The 16,769-nt window shown below is 48.4% G+C and overlaps 1 protein-coding gene and 1 long non-coding RNA gene across 3 annotated transcripts in view; both read right to left on the bottom strand.

Annotated features, from left to right (window-relative positions):
• Positions 1-16,769, bottom strand: part of SYK (spleen associated tyrosine kinase) — an 84,162-nt gene that overhangs the window by 61,589 nt on the left and 5,804 nt on the right. The window lies entirely within an intron of this gene.
• LOC145713006 (uncharacterized) lies at positions 268-11,913 on the bottom strand. Its single transcript, XR_014135919.1, has 2 exons — positions 9,544-11,913; positions 268-9,449 (listed from the first exon to the last, which is right to left on the bottom strand). It is a non-coding gene; the product is annotated as an uncharacterized LOC145713006 (long non-coding RNA).

The following is a 16,769-nucleotide window of genomic DNA, read 5'->3' as shown; positions in this document are numbered from 1 at the left end:
GCAGGGTAGACTTGCCTATCCCCCCCCCCCCCCCCACCATTGTATTTATTCATTTAGTTGTGTATCCAAAACTACTTTATTCTGTTGCTCACACTGTTCTGGCATGGCCACTGGGTACCCTTCCAGCTGGCGCCTTTGTCCTTTTCAAATGGCTCTATCATTGTGGTTTTTGTTTTGTTGGGGGACATTTCCTTATTTCTGGCGCTAAAGATACCACAGGTGTCTCTAGTATGTTACCTACTCCACTCCTAGCCTATCATTTCTCTCTTCCTTGGGATTGAGAGTGGTATTCGAAACCAAGATCTGGGCACAAAGTGTGCTCACTGCTACTAGGATGTCACTGTCTCTAGACCCTCTCAGATGACAGAGAAAGTATACATATAAGTATACCTAACCTGTATAGGTACACACATCTGAAGTATTTCTCTCTATATATCCATCTGTATCTATGTTAACCTAAACATCAGGTCCTACTGTTATCTCCATCCCTCTGCTTCTACTTTCTGAAAGAGAAAATTGTTGAAAACTGATATAATTTCCTCCTTAAATGTATGATATATTTCATCAATGAAACCATATGAGCATGGTGCTTTTTGTTTTTCAGGTAGGGAGGAGGCTATTTATTATTGACTTAACTTGAAAAGAGTGTGCAACTTTCAGGAATTAGCCTATTTCATATACACCACCACATTTGTGAGGACAGAATCTTCCACAGTATTTGGTTATTGTCTCTTTGATGTGCAGAGAATTAGCAGTGATGATGTCTCTTTTATTTCTGATACCGGTAATTTGTGTCTTCTCTATTGTTTTCCTGTTTTCAATTTCAAGGATTTCTGCTCTTGTTTTAATTATTTCCTTTCTCCTTCTTGCTTTAGGCTTTATTTTCTCTTTTATTTTGCAGTTTTCCAAGGTAGAAGCACAGGTTATTGATTTTACATCTTCCTTTTATCTAACAGATGCATTTACCTCTATAAATTTCCTTCTAAGCACTATTTTGGCTGCATCCCACAAATTTTGATAAGGGGTATTTTTATTTTTATTCTGTGGGAAACACTTTTACTTTTCCCTTTACACTTCTGCTTTGACCCAGTAAGTATTTAGAAGTCTGTTGTTTAATTTAAAAATATTTGGGGATTTTACAGAGGTCTGTTACTGATTTCTAGGTTAATTCCATTGTATCCTGAGAACACAATTTATATTATTTTATATTCACATAAATTACACATTATTTTTGATTCATACACATTACATAAGAACTTATGTTACCATACGTTTTCCAAGAACACTCTCTATCTTGATGAATGTTCCATATGAGTTTGAGAAGAATGAGTATTTTTCTGTTGTTGGATTGAATATTTTATGAATGTTGAGTAGATCAACAGGGTGGAAGGTGGCGCTCAGGTCACGTGTACCGTTATTGATTCTCTACCTACTTAGTCTATCAATTACTGACAGAAGGTGATGGAGATCTCCAACTACAACAAGGGATTTGCCTATTTTCTTTTCAGTGCTATCAGTGTTTGCCTTGTGTATTTTGATGTCCTTTGTTAAGTGCATACATGTTTAAAATTGTTCTATCTCTTTGGATAAGTGATCCCTTTATTGTTATGTAACACTCCTCTTTATCCCTGATGGTCCCATTTTCTGAAGCCTGTTTTATTGAAAATTAATATAGCTATTCCATCTTTATTTCGAGTGGTGCTAGCATGGACTATCTTTCTCCATTCCTTTAGTATTAATGCACATATGTCTCTACATTTAAGATAAGTTTTTTTTTGTTTGTTTTTTGTTTTTGCAACGGGTGCATCACATTTTTTGATCCACTCTTATAAACTCTGTACTTTAACTGGGGTACTTAGACCATCTGCATTAAAAGCGATTACTGATTTAATTGGATTGATATCTAACATGTTTGTAGCTTTTTTATTCATAGAATTTGCTCTTTACTCTCCTCTTTTTCTGCTTTCTCCAGTTTTAATCAAGCATTTTACATGATTCCATTGTAGATGCTCTCAGCATATCTTTTAAAAATTTTTAGTGTTGCCCGGGAGTTTATAATATACATTTAAAACCTAAATTTTAAATCGAACTTTCAAATGACACTATGCCACTTCACATTCAGTAGAATTACCTCCTAACAGCATTCCTGTTCTTCCCTCTGAACATCTGTGACAATACCACCATTCATTTCACTCACACGTGAGAATCATTCCGTACACAGTTACTTGTACTACTTTAAATAAATACCTGCCTTTTAGATCAATGAAGAATAAGAAAATATTATATTTTACCTTCATTTTTTCCTTTGCTGATGCTCTTCCATTCTTCGGGCAGATCCAACTTTCAGATCTATACCTTTTGCCTTCTGTCTGAAAAATTTCTTTTACATTTTTTTTTGTAAGGCCAATCAGCTAGTGGCAAATTTTCTTAGCTTTTGTTTGTCCAAGAAAGTCCTTATTTCTCTTTTGCATTTGAAGGATACTTGAGCTGGATATAAAATTCTAGGTTGGCACTTGTGTTTTTTTTCTCTTTTAACATTTAAAATATTTCTAAAGGGAAGTTCTGGTTTGCACGGTTTATGATAGAAAGTCTCCCATAAATAACTCTCACCCCCTGTTCCTCTGTGCTTAGGGTCTCCACCCCTCTCTGGCTTTTTTTCAAGATTTTCTCTCTGTCTCTAGTTTCTTTCTTTCTGTGAGTTCTCTGGATCTGTGTTGTGGTGACTGTATGTTCCCTTCCCTTTTAGTATGCCTAGTAATTTTTTTGCTGAAACCTGGAGTGTTTTGATTTTTTTTTTTTGACAACCTGTTTTTTTGGTTGCTGAAAACCTAGACGTGTTGAATCAGGTAATATGAACTGAGGTGAATGGACTCGTAGTGTGAGGATTTACATTACCATCCTAGGATTTCTGTAGCTGCAGGTGCCAGACTTCACATTCTTCTGTGCCCTGTTTGTGTGTCCCCCATTGCCTTTGGGTTTCCCCTGAGCCCTCCTGCTCAGAAGAGTGCATGTCCTGTAGTTCTTTCCTCTGCCCGCCATCCACAATTGTACCACACCCCACTGGAGGCAAGGCACGAAGGAAGGGGAGCACTCCTGGGGTACCTGGGGGGCTCAGTCAGTTGAGCATCTGACTTCAGCTCAGGTCGCGGTCTCTTGATTCATGGGTTTGAGCCCAGCATCAGGCTCTGTGCTGACAGCTCAGAGCCTGGAGCCTGCTTTGGATTCCATGTCTCCCCCTCTCTGCCCTTCCCCACTTATTCTCTCTCTCTCTCTCTCTCTCTCTCTCTCTCAAAAATAAATAAACATTTAATTTTTTTTTTTAAAAAGAAGGGGAGCATTCCATAACAGCACACTAACCCTCAGGCTCTCACTGAGCCAGGGCCATAAGGCTGTGATCTGCACAAGTGTTTTCTCCAGTGGTGTGGCTTCTTTTTTTCCCAAGCCCCACACTTTCTATCCTGCCTGCTGTTCCAGTAATTTACTTGAAGCCTAATCCCCATTAACCATGGGTGTGTGATTTTTTTTTTTGTCCTTCAGGTGACATAAGACGTCAGGAGGGCACTGGAGTAGGAGGAATCCCTCTTTTTCAATGGGGACACAGTGGTGACAAGATCTTCTCCCTGGACAAGAGCCTGTTGTAGAGAAGGTTCTGGGTGCATTTAATTTTTTTTATTTACTTAGATAAATTTTTCACTATATTGTAAAATAGTTCATTTGTTTCAAAATCATGTCATCTACAAAAATAGTCAAATCCAACTTGGTTTTAAAAAATTATTACCCTAGGGGTACCTGGGTGGCTCAGTCAGTTAAGCATCCAACTTGAGCTCAGGTCATGAACTCATGATTGGTGAGTTCAAGCCCTGTGTTGGGCTCTGTGCTGATAGCTCAGAGCCTGGAGCCTGCTTCAGATTCTGTGTCTCCCTCTCTCTGCTCCTCCCCGACTCGTGCTGTCTGTCTCTCTCTCTGAAGTAAATATTAAGAAAAATTAAAAAAATTATTTCCCTATTTATATGAGAAAGAAACAAAATACAGCAATTCTCATGGTGTGTGGTAATGTCCTAAAAAATGACCCTGAACACTGAATTAGTGAATAGAAACCACTGCTTCTAGGGGAAGTACAGACTAGGTTCCTGGGGGTCTGTGGTCACACATTTCCATCAACTAATCAATGCACTGTCTTGTTCTTTTATAAGATGCTATATGTAAGTCTTAGATTCATCCTTTATCCATTTTTTCTTTTCTTTCCTTTTCTTTTCTTTCCTTTCCCTTTCCTTTCCTTTTCTTGTTTTTTTAAGTAGGCTTCCCACTGAGAGAGGAACCCACCACGAGGCTTGAACTCATGACCATGAGATCAAGACCTGAGCTGAGATCAGGGGTCCAATGTTTAACCGACTGAGCCACCCAGGCACCCCTCATCCTTTATCCATGTTGAGGGACTTCCAGAATATTCACAAGGGCATCCATGGTCACAAATGAGACAGAAAAGTACAGGTTATTGTAAAAATCAGTATGGCAGTAGATAGATACTAATATGTGCAAAATTTATACCTCAATTAGTCTTAGCTCCTGATAACTCCGTCTTGCTGTATTTGTTGGCTCTAAAAAATTTCCTGGCATCTTCAAAACCATAGGTTTTACATACATGTATCAAAAATAAGTCCATGGCCTGCGACAAGTCTGTCTGGTCTGCTAGAACAGATGTTCATATTTGCTGTAGACGAGCCACCAGGTAACACAGCAAGATCAGCATCATGTGCATAAATCAGTGCAGCAGAGTAAACAAGAGAATGAACGGCCTTTGCCCCAAAGGGCACCCGAGCTTGATTTGTCAGTCCTGCTGCTCCTTCACCAGCCCTCTGGTCTTGGGCAAATTACTGTCCACAAAAAGGACATAGCTTTCACCTTATTTGGAATGTTCTTTTAGGAGAAATAAGGGCAAAAAAAATAGGTAAAATGGCAAAAAATGGCAACATTTGTTAATTATGAATGTGTTGGCACTTGTCTGTATTTGTAAATTTCCTTCCCAAAAGAGGGCTGTCAGGAAGAATAAATGAGGTCATGTCAGATCAAGACCTGGGGCTCCTGTTCTTCCTCCCCTCCCCTCCCCTCCCCTCCCCTCCCCTCCCCTCTCCTTTCCTTTCTTTTCCTTTCCTTTCCTTTCTCCTTTCCTTTCCTTTCCTTTCTCCTTTTCTTTCTTTCTTTCTTTCTTTCTTTCTTTCTTTCTTTCTTATGTTTATTTACTTTTAGGGAGAGAGAGACAGAGTGTGAGCAGGGGAGGGGTAGAAAGAGAGAGGGAGACACAGAATCTGAAGCAGGCTTCAAGCCCTGAGCTGTCAGCACAGAGCCCAACGCGGGGCTCTAACCCACGAACCATGAGATCATGTCCTGGGCCAAAGTTGGACCCTTCACCAACTGAGCCACACAGGCACCCCTCCCGTTCTTTCCTCCAGTCTGACCAGAAACAACCTGACTGCAGGGAAGGCTCTTGGCTACTGCTACAGCCCCAGCACCTAGTACTGTTCCTGGCTGGTGGCAAGTGGCCAATAAATCAATGTGCTGACCGGATCAAAGAGTCAGCCAAGCAAACAGCCTTGTTTGGCCATGTAGATCGGAAAGGCTGGCAGGAGCAAATAGCGCCACACGAATTTTTTTGGTCATTAAGAATAGCTCATCTGTGTATTCTTACCTGTTCCTGAAGAAACTTAACGAAAATGCCAAACACTCTAAGTTGCTCCATAAGATAAGTATCAAAACATCAGGTAGTTTGCGCATTGGCAGAGTGAAGAGGTCATGACCCCCTCCTCTCTGAAATAACCCCAAACAAGAACAGGAAGAGAAAGGCCACGGAATTAGCAGACAACCTCTAACCCCAAACGACAACTTGGGGGGAGCAGAGCCCAATGCAGTGAAGGCTCATCCCCAGAGCATGAAGACCCTCAGGGCAGGTGGTCAAGGAAGGGACCCACCACAGACCTCAGACGAAGCCTGGAGAGCTGGGGCCCCCACAGCAGTGGGGGAGTCCACCATTTCTTAGGGTGGAGAGATTCTGAATGGCCAATTCTGAATTAAGCCAATTCCTCCTCTCTCTCTCTCTCTCTCTCTCTCTCAAACCAATACATAAACTTTAAAACAATAAAGGTGACCAGCAATAGGAGAGACAGGGGGCAGGCATATAAAGAACATTCCCTAGAACGGCCCAAGGGGCTGACAACATCATGGCCACACGTATGGCTGTGGAATCAAAGGACTTCATGGAATAATCCCGCAGTTAAAGCAGTAGCTTGAACCGGAGACACGAAAGCTAGTGGAGGAGACGGGGAGGCAAGGACAGCCGCCAGAAATAAGCCGGAAGAGGCACGGGAAGCAGGAAAGAGAGCAGGCCCTCAGCTGTGAAGACAGTGATGGACAGAGTGGAGTCGCTCGAAGACGGTGAAAAGGCAAATCAACAAAACGTGAGGGAATGTAGCACGAGAACGGAAGAAGGACAACAGAGACCCCAAAGACGCAAGATCAGCCTTCCTGACCAGAGATGCTGGCCGAAGGGGTGGGACGCATGTTCAGAGCTTTAACGAAAGTAAATTTCCAGAAACGAGAGGACCTTCTGCCTGGACTCTCTCACCCGGGAGCCTATCAGTGAGGAGGGGTGAATGATCTCAGCCGTCTCCCCGGCCGCCTTCCAGGCCCAAGGATGGGAGCCCGCCCCGAGGGACACGCGGGCCAGTCGGGCTGGGGGCTGGCGCGCTGTGGGCAGGGAGCTTAGGACGCCTCCCCCGAGAATCAGAAGGCCCGAGCAGGGGTGTCTACATCACCTTCTCGACACCTGCTTTGCGATCTCTCCGGGCGTTTCTGAGCGGTGCAGATGCCCTGCTCCCCCCACCCCCTGACACCAGCCCTGCCCTGCCTAGGTGTCCTCATGCACTGAGGCTATGCGGTCTGCCTTCCTGAGCAAGCTGGATTAGCACAGCAAAGAAAGTTCTAGACCAGAACCGAGATTCTCCACCCTGACTACAGCTTAGAATAGCCTGGGTGATTCTTTTTTTTTTTTTTTTTTTAATAGTGCCTGGTGATGGAGTTCTAGCCCCAGATGACTCAGAAGCTCCAAGGCTGGGGCCCAGATGTCCGGACTGTTTGAGAGCTCTTCCTGGTGCCCCGCGTGGCCAGGCAGGGATGGGGGGGCATCGCTGCTTTGGATGAAAGGTTCTGGAGCCCCACGCTGATGTAGACAGAGCCGGCCATGGGAGAGAGCAGTAACACGGCTGGGGAGGTAGAGGAAACAATCCGCTTTGCTCCGAAATCTAACGAGGTGATGTGCAGGCGGCATCCGGGAAAAGGCGTGCAGCGAGGAGCATCTCACCCACATCGGCCCCATGAACACAGCGATTCAGGTGAGGCACCTTGCCCTTGGCCGTCCCTGGTGGGGGGGGGGGGGGGCGCATGCGTGTGGCCAGGCCTGCAAGCTAAATTTAGGAAACATGTGTTGCTAGGCTTCCTGACCACAGGCTGAATCATGAAAGGAAGTTCTAGAATTCCCAAACCCTTCCGAAATACTGCTCGCAGGCTGCCTTATCTCTGGCCAAGTTCAGCAGCACGGGAACCCCAGAAACAGACAAACTGCACAGACGGAGGGGGAGGCGGGGTGGGCGCCCCGCTGGGGCCGTCCCACCTGGCAGCACGGTCACCTGAGCAGTCCCCGGGTCCGCAGCCGCCGCCCCAGGATGCCCGCCTCGCATTCCAAATATTTTGAGAAAATGATGTTGGATTTTTTTTTTTTTTAACCGCAGGGAAATGAACAAGTACAAAGGTTTTCTCCGTTACCTGAAAATCCTCTTGAACAAGAAACTAGTTTATTTTTCCAGAAACCATATCGAACCAAGAGTGCTTAACCCAAGGACACGTCAGTCAGTAACCTTCTCCAGGGTTTTGTGTGTGTGTATGTGTGTGTGTGTGTGTGTGTGTGTGTGTGTGTGCATGCACTTGTGCGGGTGGCGTGTCCATGTGTGTATGCCCGTGTGGTGCGTGCATATGTGCGTATGCTTACGTGCACATGCCCGATGCGTGTGCTATATGCACGTGTGTGATGAGTGTTTTGGTGAACGCTTTTGTGTTGAGTAGGTGATGTCACTATTGCAGAGGAAAGGGCCAGGCCAGATCCTGTGGACAAGACTCGGGGGTCTCATCCGAAGGATGTGGGCGTCTTGGGGTCACTGTCACTTCGCAGGGTCAGAGCCATTTAAGGAAACGGGAGGCACCGTGCTCACAGGTGGAAAAGCGGCAAGGGTTCCAATCCACTCCCCACGGCAGCGGCCCTGGCAGCGGGGGTAGAAGCTTGTGTTCCCCTGACTCCAGGAAGGAACAGCTCGGAGTTCTAGACCTCGCTTCCATGAGGGAAAGGCTGTTCGACTCTGCCCCCCACTCGGAGTGACAAGCCACGTGTGGCTACTGATCTTAAAGTCTGGCTGAGGACCGATTTTCACATTTTATTTCCCTCTCGGTACTTGAAGCACACGTGGCCACACGTGGCTGGTGGCGGTGTAGGGAACGCACGTCTCTAGCTCCGAGGCAGGGAAGCTGCAGGAAGGCCTTCTGTCCTCCCCTGGGTCACGTGTCAGCGGTGGAGCAGGACGCAAGTGACAGGACTGTCGGGAATCATCTTAACAATTCACCTCCGGGAAGTGGGCTCCCAGTTCCTTCTTCCTCAGGACACATTTTACTCCCAGCACGTACACCAAACATCAAAAATGGACTGTACCCAAATCCCATGTGACGTGTCGAAATGTAAGGGACAGTCAGAGCCCGCCCGGCATACACGAAGGGAGGGTCCACGCTGGAAACACCACGCACGCAACTATGTCCACGATGTGGCTCCAGGCAGACACTTGAAAAGAGCATGACAGGGGCCAAAATGGTACCATGAGTGTTTTAGCGCCTCGGGGTAGGCGTGATGCCGTGACCCCGTGCGGAGGGGGTGTCCTTGTCCGACGACGGCACCGGAGAACAAGCACATCCCCTGGGTGTTTCTTGGGAAAACCCAGCAGGTTTCCCAAGCGCGACACCAGGGGATCGTTGGATTGCTTCGGAGTCAAGTGCCACCGTTGGGTAAGAGCCACTCTTGTTTCTGCGACCCTCCCACCGTCTTCCAAAATCATTTTGCGCCTAAAAGAACCCCTTTCCCACAAGCCAGGCGAACAGAGGGCTCCATGATTTCCCTGGCCCGAGCCACCACCCTTTTGCAGGCAGCCTCCTCTCTGCAAGCCAGGCTGCTGGTGCTGGCTCGGTGCATCTCTGAGCCCCGCGAGCCCCGGGAGATGGCAACTTCAGCCTCGTTTTGGAGATGAGCTCACGGGAGCCTAAGAAGTTTCCATGAACGAAGGAATCCAGACCCACGTGCCTGGTACGCTTCTGCCAACCACGCCGCTCCCAGAGAGGGGCTCTAGGAGCGCTTCTGGGAACTGGGCATTTACAGGTCGATGCTGTGGTCCTAAAAGTTGGATTAGAAAGTATAAACGTGGGCGCACGGGAGGAGTCCTGGGGTGAGTATAGCACGGTGCCCCACGTGTGAGCATGGATGGACGGAACCAGCACCCGGAAGGGCACAGACGCAGACTGTCCCCAGACGGCCCACAGCCAGAGCAGCCCCCACGTCACCATCTGGCTGCAGCCAGTGAGGCCTCACAGCCAAGCCACAGACGCCCAGAAACCATGGCCCCAGCTCTCATGAGAAAAAACCACCCCCACTGAGTACAGGGTTCTAGAACCATGCTAACCAGTCATCTTGAAAACGGAAACCGTGCAGGGGCCCTGGGGGGGGCTCAGTCGGTTGAGCGTCTGACTTCGGCTCAGGTCACGATCTCACGGTTCGTGAGTTCGAGCCCCGCGTCAGGCTCTGTGTGGACAGCTCGGAGCCTGGAGCCTGCTTTGGATTCTCTGTGTGTCTCTCTTTCCGACCCTCCCCGGCTCACTCTCTCTGTTTTAATGGAAGCCGTGCAAGGCCCTCACGTGGAGAGTGCCAGCTTTTCTATCAGTCTGGGGCGTCCGTTCCTTCTCTGAGAATCACTTCGTGTGTGTTTACCTCCTACAGGTCAGACAGTCGTGCAGGGAGCACACGGGCTTTCTGGCTCACACCCCTTGTCCCCCAACTCCAGACGCGCGGACCTCATGGTGCAAGTTCGGAATGGAGGGGGTGTCCGCAGTGTGACAGCGGGTGAGCCCTCCGGCCCTCTGCCTCCCTCCCTTTCTCACACGCATGTACACGCAGGGGCACACCATTCTAACGCGCCCAGAATCTCTGCCATCAAAGGCACACAGGGCTGCCGTTATACGCGGTGCACCAATAAACTCGAATTTGATGGCAGGTGCACTAGGCTTTGACGACGTGCCTGTGGGCCATGAAGTGCTACGAACTGGTTCTCAACCTCGGCTGCTGCACTTGCTTGGGGAAGGGGCGGGAGCTTTCATGAACGTCCAGAGGCACGGTCACCCGCCAGACGGCGTCCCAAACAATCTATGCGGGCACCTGCGGGTGAGCCGAGCCTGGGTCATGGCCGGTGGCACAGGGCGGGGGTCCGGCCAACCTCTGCAGGTCCCCCTCTTCGTTTGGACACGGGCGTCCAGACAGTCCTGCAGAAGGTTCTGCTCTGAGTGAGCTCTCCTCCAGGCTCGTCCTATCGCTGCTCTCTCTCCCAAGCACACCTGCTCATTTTATTATGATCGCTGTAGATGCCAAAACCTCCTGTCTGCAGAGGGAAAAGGTGCATTTCACTGTTTCCAAACCAATGTTACTGCCCTCCCCAGGTCAGCTGCTGCTCACAGTTTGGGGCCTTCGCTTCCAGAACACTCAGCATATTTTCACGTGCGCGCGCGCGCACACACACACACACACACACACACACACACACTTGTAGAGGCAGACTTGTGTATGTAGTAACTAACGTGGCCTACATCCGTCCATGCATGAACGTGTTGTGAAAAATATAGAGTGATATACTACATGCTGCTTTTCCACCAACGGTACCTTGGACATCTTTCTATTTTGGTTTACGAAGATTCCACATTTAAAAAAGAATTTTTTTAATGTTTATTTTTGAGAGAGAGACACGCAGTGCAAGCAGGGGAGGGGCAGATAGAGAGGGAGACACAGAATCCGAAACAGACTCCAGGGTCCGAGCAGGGCTCGCACAAGATGCCACATTTTTCAAAAGACCGCCACAAGGGACGACGATGCAGGGACAGACCAGCATTTATTCAACCAGCTCCCCTTCCTGATACGTATTTCTTTTTTTCCTTTCCTGTTGTTTTTTTTTTTTTTTTTTGCTATTACAAAATGAACCGTTGCAACGAATTACTGTATGCGTATACATTGCTTCACTTCTGTCGATTTATATGTGTAGTAAGTTCCCAAAAGTGACACTATTGAGCTAAAGCACATGCACACTTTAAATTTCAGAAGACGACGCCCGACCACCCTGCCAGTGCTCACCTGTGCCAGCGTCCTGTCCTCCCCACACCTGTCACAGAGCTAACCCTTCAGTCAACACTCACTGCAGACATGCAGGGCATGTCCATGCACTTTTCCTTCGCTTTTTTTAACTGCTTGTTTGTTTCCTTGACTGAGGTTTCTACCGGACTGTGTTCATTTTTCTCGTGGACTGGAAGGAACTCACTGCGTATCAAGGCTATCAGGCCCACACCTCAGGCATTGCATGTAAATATATGTCACGGGTTTTTTTTTTTTTTTTGCCACTTATTTATATATTTTTTCATACCTACAGGGACTTGCTTAAAATTTTAGGAAATCATACTCATTCACCTTTTTCTTGGTTTTGTATTTTCTATCCTATTTAGAAAGGCCTTCTTCGCACCATAATTATTTAAAAATGCACCTGAGTTTTTCTTTTAGTCCTTCTACTATCTTCCTGCCATATATATATAAATATATATGTATAAAAATATATATAAATATATTTATATATATATAAATATATATAAATATATTTATATATATAAATAAATATATAAATATATTTATATATATAATTTTTTTTTGAGAGAGAGAGAGAAAGTGAGCAGAGGAAGGACAGAGAGAGACAGAATCCAAAGCAGGCTCTAGGCTCCAAGTTGTCAGCACAGAGCCCAACGCAGGGCTCGAACCCACACACTGTGAGCATCATGACCTGAGCGGAAGTCAGATGCTTAACCGACTGAGTCACTGAGGTGCCCCTCCTGCTGTTCTATTTTTATTCTTTGCTCAGCCTGGAACTTATTTTGGTACAAAAAGTAAAGCTTTCCCAAGAACACTAATACCCCATGTCCCCTTCCTGGATGGGAGATGTGCCTCGTGCCTCCCAGGACCATCCCACGTGTAATTCGGGCTGGTTTCTCCACTATCCCCTGCACCTGTGCCCTTACATCCTGTGGCTCCTGTCTCTCCTTTCCACCCCCGTTTTGCATTGTGTCCCTAAGTTTCTTTTTTCTCTTTTCTTTTCTTTTCTTTTCTTTCTTTCTTTCTTTCTTTCTTTTTGCGAATCTCAAGGTGGAAGAAAAATGGTAACTTAGGCATTTCAACTTGCTTAGCTTTGTTTGGTGCATGTGGACACAATGTTCTGGAACCATCTGTCTGCAACACGCACCTCAGGTGGCTCCCACGCCTCTCCGAGGCCAGGCCCGGAGAGTCCCCTCGTGCTCTTGACCCCAGCGTACAAGGCCACCGTGATGAGGGGCCAGACTTCACTTGACCCCCTGTGATGACGGACCCGACATGTCCCACAGATTCCTATGTTGAGGTTCTAAACCCCCAGCACCCAGAATGAGACTTTATTTGGAAACAGTCTGTACAGGGGTGATTACGTTCGCATGAAGCCATTATGGAGGGCCCTATCCAATGTGACTGGTTTCCTCATAAAAAGGGGAAATTAAGACACAGACACACACCCAGAGGGAAGAAGGTATGAGGACACAGGGAGAGGACACCATCCACAAGCCAAAGACACAGGCCCGGGACAAACCCGTCCTGCAGGCACTCTGGTCTCAGACCTCTGGCCTCCAGAACTGTTTAAACCACCACCTTTCGCCTCCTCTGTTTGGGCAACCGTAGCAAAGGAATGCCACTCCTCTCTCGATGGATGCCGACCCGATTTCCAGAGTCTTCTTAGAAGAGATAAGCCAGGACTACCTGGCCGCCGTGTCTTTGCAGAGACTGGCGGCTCCTTCGCGGGCACCCTGCCTGACGTTCTGCCTCTTTTCTAGGGTGCACGCTCTCACGGCAGACGACTGTGTCACAAATGTGGCCACCATCGGACAACACGGAGCCGGAAAACGTCCTTTCTCGCCTGCTCTGTTCCATCCGTCAGGACACCTCGCACTTTCCCTCCCCACGCTCGTGGCGATTCCTCCCCTTGTGGGGCAGCCTGGGGCATAGACCGCGGCTTGGCGGGCCCCTTCGGACAAGCTTCCACGTGGCTCCAGTTCACGCTGACGGTGAACTTAGAAGTGAGTTTACCGTGTGTCGAAAAGAGACAAAACGTAAAATCATCAGATGTTTGCATATTAACCCCTCATTGATTCAGGACTTTTTGGTCCAACTCCTACTGAGTGAGCTTAATTTCCCGACACAAAGCTATAAAGATAGAAACAGCACGGCCCCCTGCGCTCATGCTCTCCCTCTGCCTTCTTGGGTCTCCTCGTGTCCAGGACAGGACCCCACGTCCCCTCACTATGCACGGCAGCAGATCCCTTGTCGGAGCAGCAGGTGACAGTCGCAGTTCTGGACTCCCAACACAGCCGTTTGAGGCTTTGCAATGCAGGAACACCCCTGAGCAGCTGGACAAGTCACGTCAGCTCTCTGGGCCTGACTGCTTCTCAGCAGGTGAATCCGATGGTCCCCCGGGTCCCTTCCATTTTAACACCCCGTGCATCCTTAAACGTGCGTCTGCGAAAGTTACGCTTCCGGGCTGGCCACGTTCCAATAATCAGCATGGACGCCACAGCTCAGCCCTCTGCTGGGACACACTCCCTGCCTGAGCTCCAGGCTGCCTGGCCCCGCTCCCAGGGCCACAGGCCACACCGAAGGAGCCCCAGGCCTGTCATCCAGCCCTGCCCTGGCGTGCTCCTCTCCTTCCTCCTCCTCGCTGTCACGTCCTCACATAGCTATGACCATCAGCTGATTGGGGTGGCTAACAACAAAAAAAGGAAGTGGTGAGTTCCTCTTTGAGCATACGCAGCAGCTACAGAGGCAGAGAAAGGAAAGAAACACCATTAAAACTGTCACGCAGACTCTGAGTCCATGACCGTGATAGGAGTAAAGGCGGCCCGCTGCTGGCAGATGGCAAGCCCCTGCCATGGCCAAGAGACAGAGCAAGATGGGCCGAGCCCGAAGGCGGAAACCACAGTCCACGTGCAGGCAGGGAGCAGGGGCAGGCTGGGAGCTGGGAGAAGGCCCAAGGGCATGGTGTCCGGGGAATGCCAGAGCCTTGGGTGGGGGGGGGGAGCAGAGCAACGAGGCGGCCCAACCCCCTCCAGCCCCTCTTCCCTGCTGAGCAGTCTCTGCAGGAAAGCCACGCATTCAGAGAGGCAGGGCACGACCACATCCGAGAAGGACAGAGCGCCCCTGCACCCCACACGCTGGTTCCTGCCTCCCCCTGCCCCGTGCATACCTCACCCCTCCTATCTCGCGGGGACAGGCTAGGAAAGAGCCACAGAACAAACGCGGACTCAGAAGACGAACTCCTAGGCCACCTTGGGGGGGGAAAAAAAAGACCAGCCACATCCTAGGATCACCAAGCACAGCAGGAAAGCTCACCCTGCATACAGGAGAGGCACAAAATGAGCCAACAGATGAGCCCATGCCAAAGGAAGACAGAGGCCACACAGCAAGAAGAGAATGTCCACACTGGAACCCGTAAGAAACACCACAAACACTGAAGGTATCATTAAAAAAATAAAGGATTGACTATATTCCTTGGAAACTAACCACCTGCTTGCTGCAATATAAGAGCTTCGATAGATGGACTTGATAACAGGATGGACAGGGCGAAGACCTTTCTCGAGCCACTTGATGGTTCTGTGAAACACAATTCAAAGGGCAAAAGAGGGGGGAAACAAGAATGAAGAAGTGCAGTCACTGCAGCTTTGTTTATAATGTCAAAAATTAGGCGGCCAGCTAGCTCGGTTGGTTAGAGGCGATGTGCTAATAATCAAATATCAAAAATTAGCGGGGGGGGGGGGAACCCTGAATGTCTATCAGTAAATGATCATATTTTCCAATCTGTGGAATAAAACACAATGATCACGGATAGGAAGACCTCTTCACTCTTCGGCATGTTGTCGATTAAAACAAGAAAGTTGCAGAATGATACTGGTGCTAAGAACCACACACACACACACACACACACACACACACACACGCTCAGAGGACCGAAGGCTGGAGGCAAACACACTAGGCTGCCCTCCCCACAGAGGGTGCTGGTCACACAGGGGTTACTGGTCCCGGTCTTTTCTGAATTTCTCCCTGATGGACACATACCCGTGCATGTTCTGCATTTACCACCTTAGAAAACGCTAGAAGGTTCTCCCAACTTGGAGGTCAGAGAAACTTAAAAATGCCAGAAGGTTCTCCCAACTAGGAGGTCAGAGAAACTAACTTCAGAAATAGTATTTGGGGGCGCACCTGGGTGACTCAGTCAGTTAAGCATCTGACTCTTGACTTCGGCTCAGGTCATGATCCCTGGGTGGCGGGATCGAACCCCACACCGGGTTCCATGCCGAGCGTGGAGCCTGCTTAGGATTCTCTCTCTCTCCCTCTGCTGCTCTGCTCTCTTGTTCTCTCTCAAATAAAAAAATAAATTACTAACGAAATCGTGCTTATTCACCCGTGACCCATTTGGGAGTGCTATTATTAGTCTGGCCCCAGACTGTAGGAACACATTCCTAGAGCCGGCCTCGTGGGAGTGGCCGTGGTGGTCATCTGAGTCCCAACCACGGGCCAGGTATGGAGGCTACCCACGTGGCTCCGTGGTACATCTCAGTGAACCCCCCTGTGGTCGTTCTATTCACAGAGATCGAAACAAAAGCTTAAAAACAATGAGACTTGAACCGAGAGGAACTTTGGACCCCTACCTACCCTCAACCGCTGCTGATAAAAATACTCAGTGGCCGTGACTCTGAGGCATCATAGCAATCAAGTGATCCAAACATTCTCAACACTTGAGGTTAAGATAACCACAGCATTCTGCCTCCACCCAAGCAAAGCCTGAGATCTTGTAAAGGGGCGGCAGGAGGCCGCCAATCATTTCACAAAGGGGACCCAGGAGCCCCGATCCCCAGGATGCTCAAGGAACCAACGCATCCCACGGCCACGGACGTGTGAGAGGGCCGGCAGGTGCCCTCCCCGCACACGCTCCCTGTACCACGGCTCCACACCCATAACAGCGACCTGCCTGCTCAACCATATCCCATCCGACACCGCACGACTTGGGCAAAGAAAGCTTCCCTGGGAACACCATTTAAGGTCACATGGCACCTGTTTCGGGACCAAGGGATCCAGACCAGGCATCTGAAAAAAGTGCCGTGGGCTCCCCATTCCCAGGAAAATACATATATGCTCATCAACTGGATAATAAAACATCAGTGTCAGAGCCAATACAGAGGTGGTGTGGAGACTGACCTAAAATGTAGACGACAACTATCACATTGGAGTTACGACATATATTATCTCATCGTATACACATATTTATTATATATTATATATGTATACGTGTAATATATAACATATATCA

This window comes from Panthera onca, chromosome D4 (assembly GCF_046562875.1).
Source record: "Panthera onca isolate mPanOnc1 chromosome D4, mPanOnc1 haplotype 2, whole genome shotgun sequence".
In the NCBI taxonomy this organism is placed as follows: Eukaryota; Metazoa; Chordata; class Mammalia; order Carnivora; family Felidae; genus Panthera; species Panthera onca.
The sequence above is the reverse complement of the archived record's forward strand: the minus strand, read 5'-3'. Positions and strand labels throughout refer to the sequence as shown.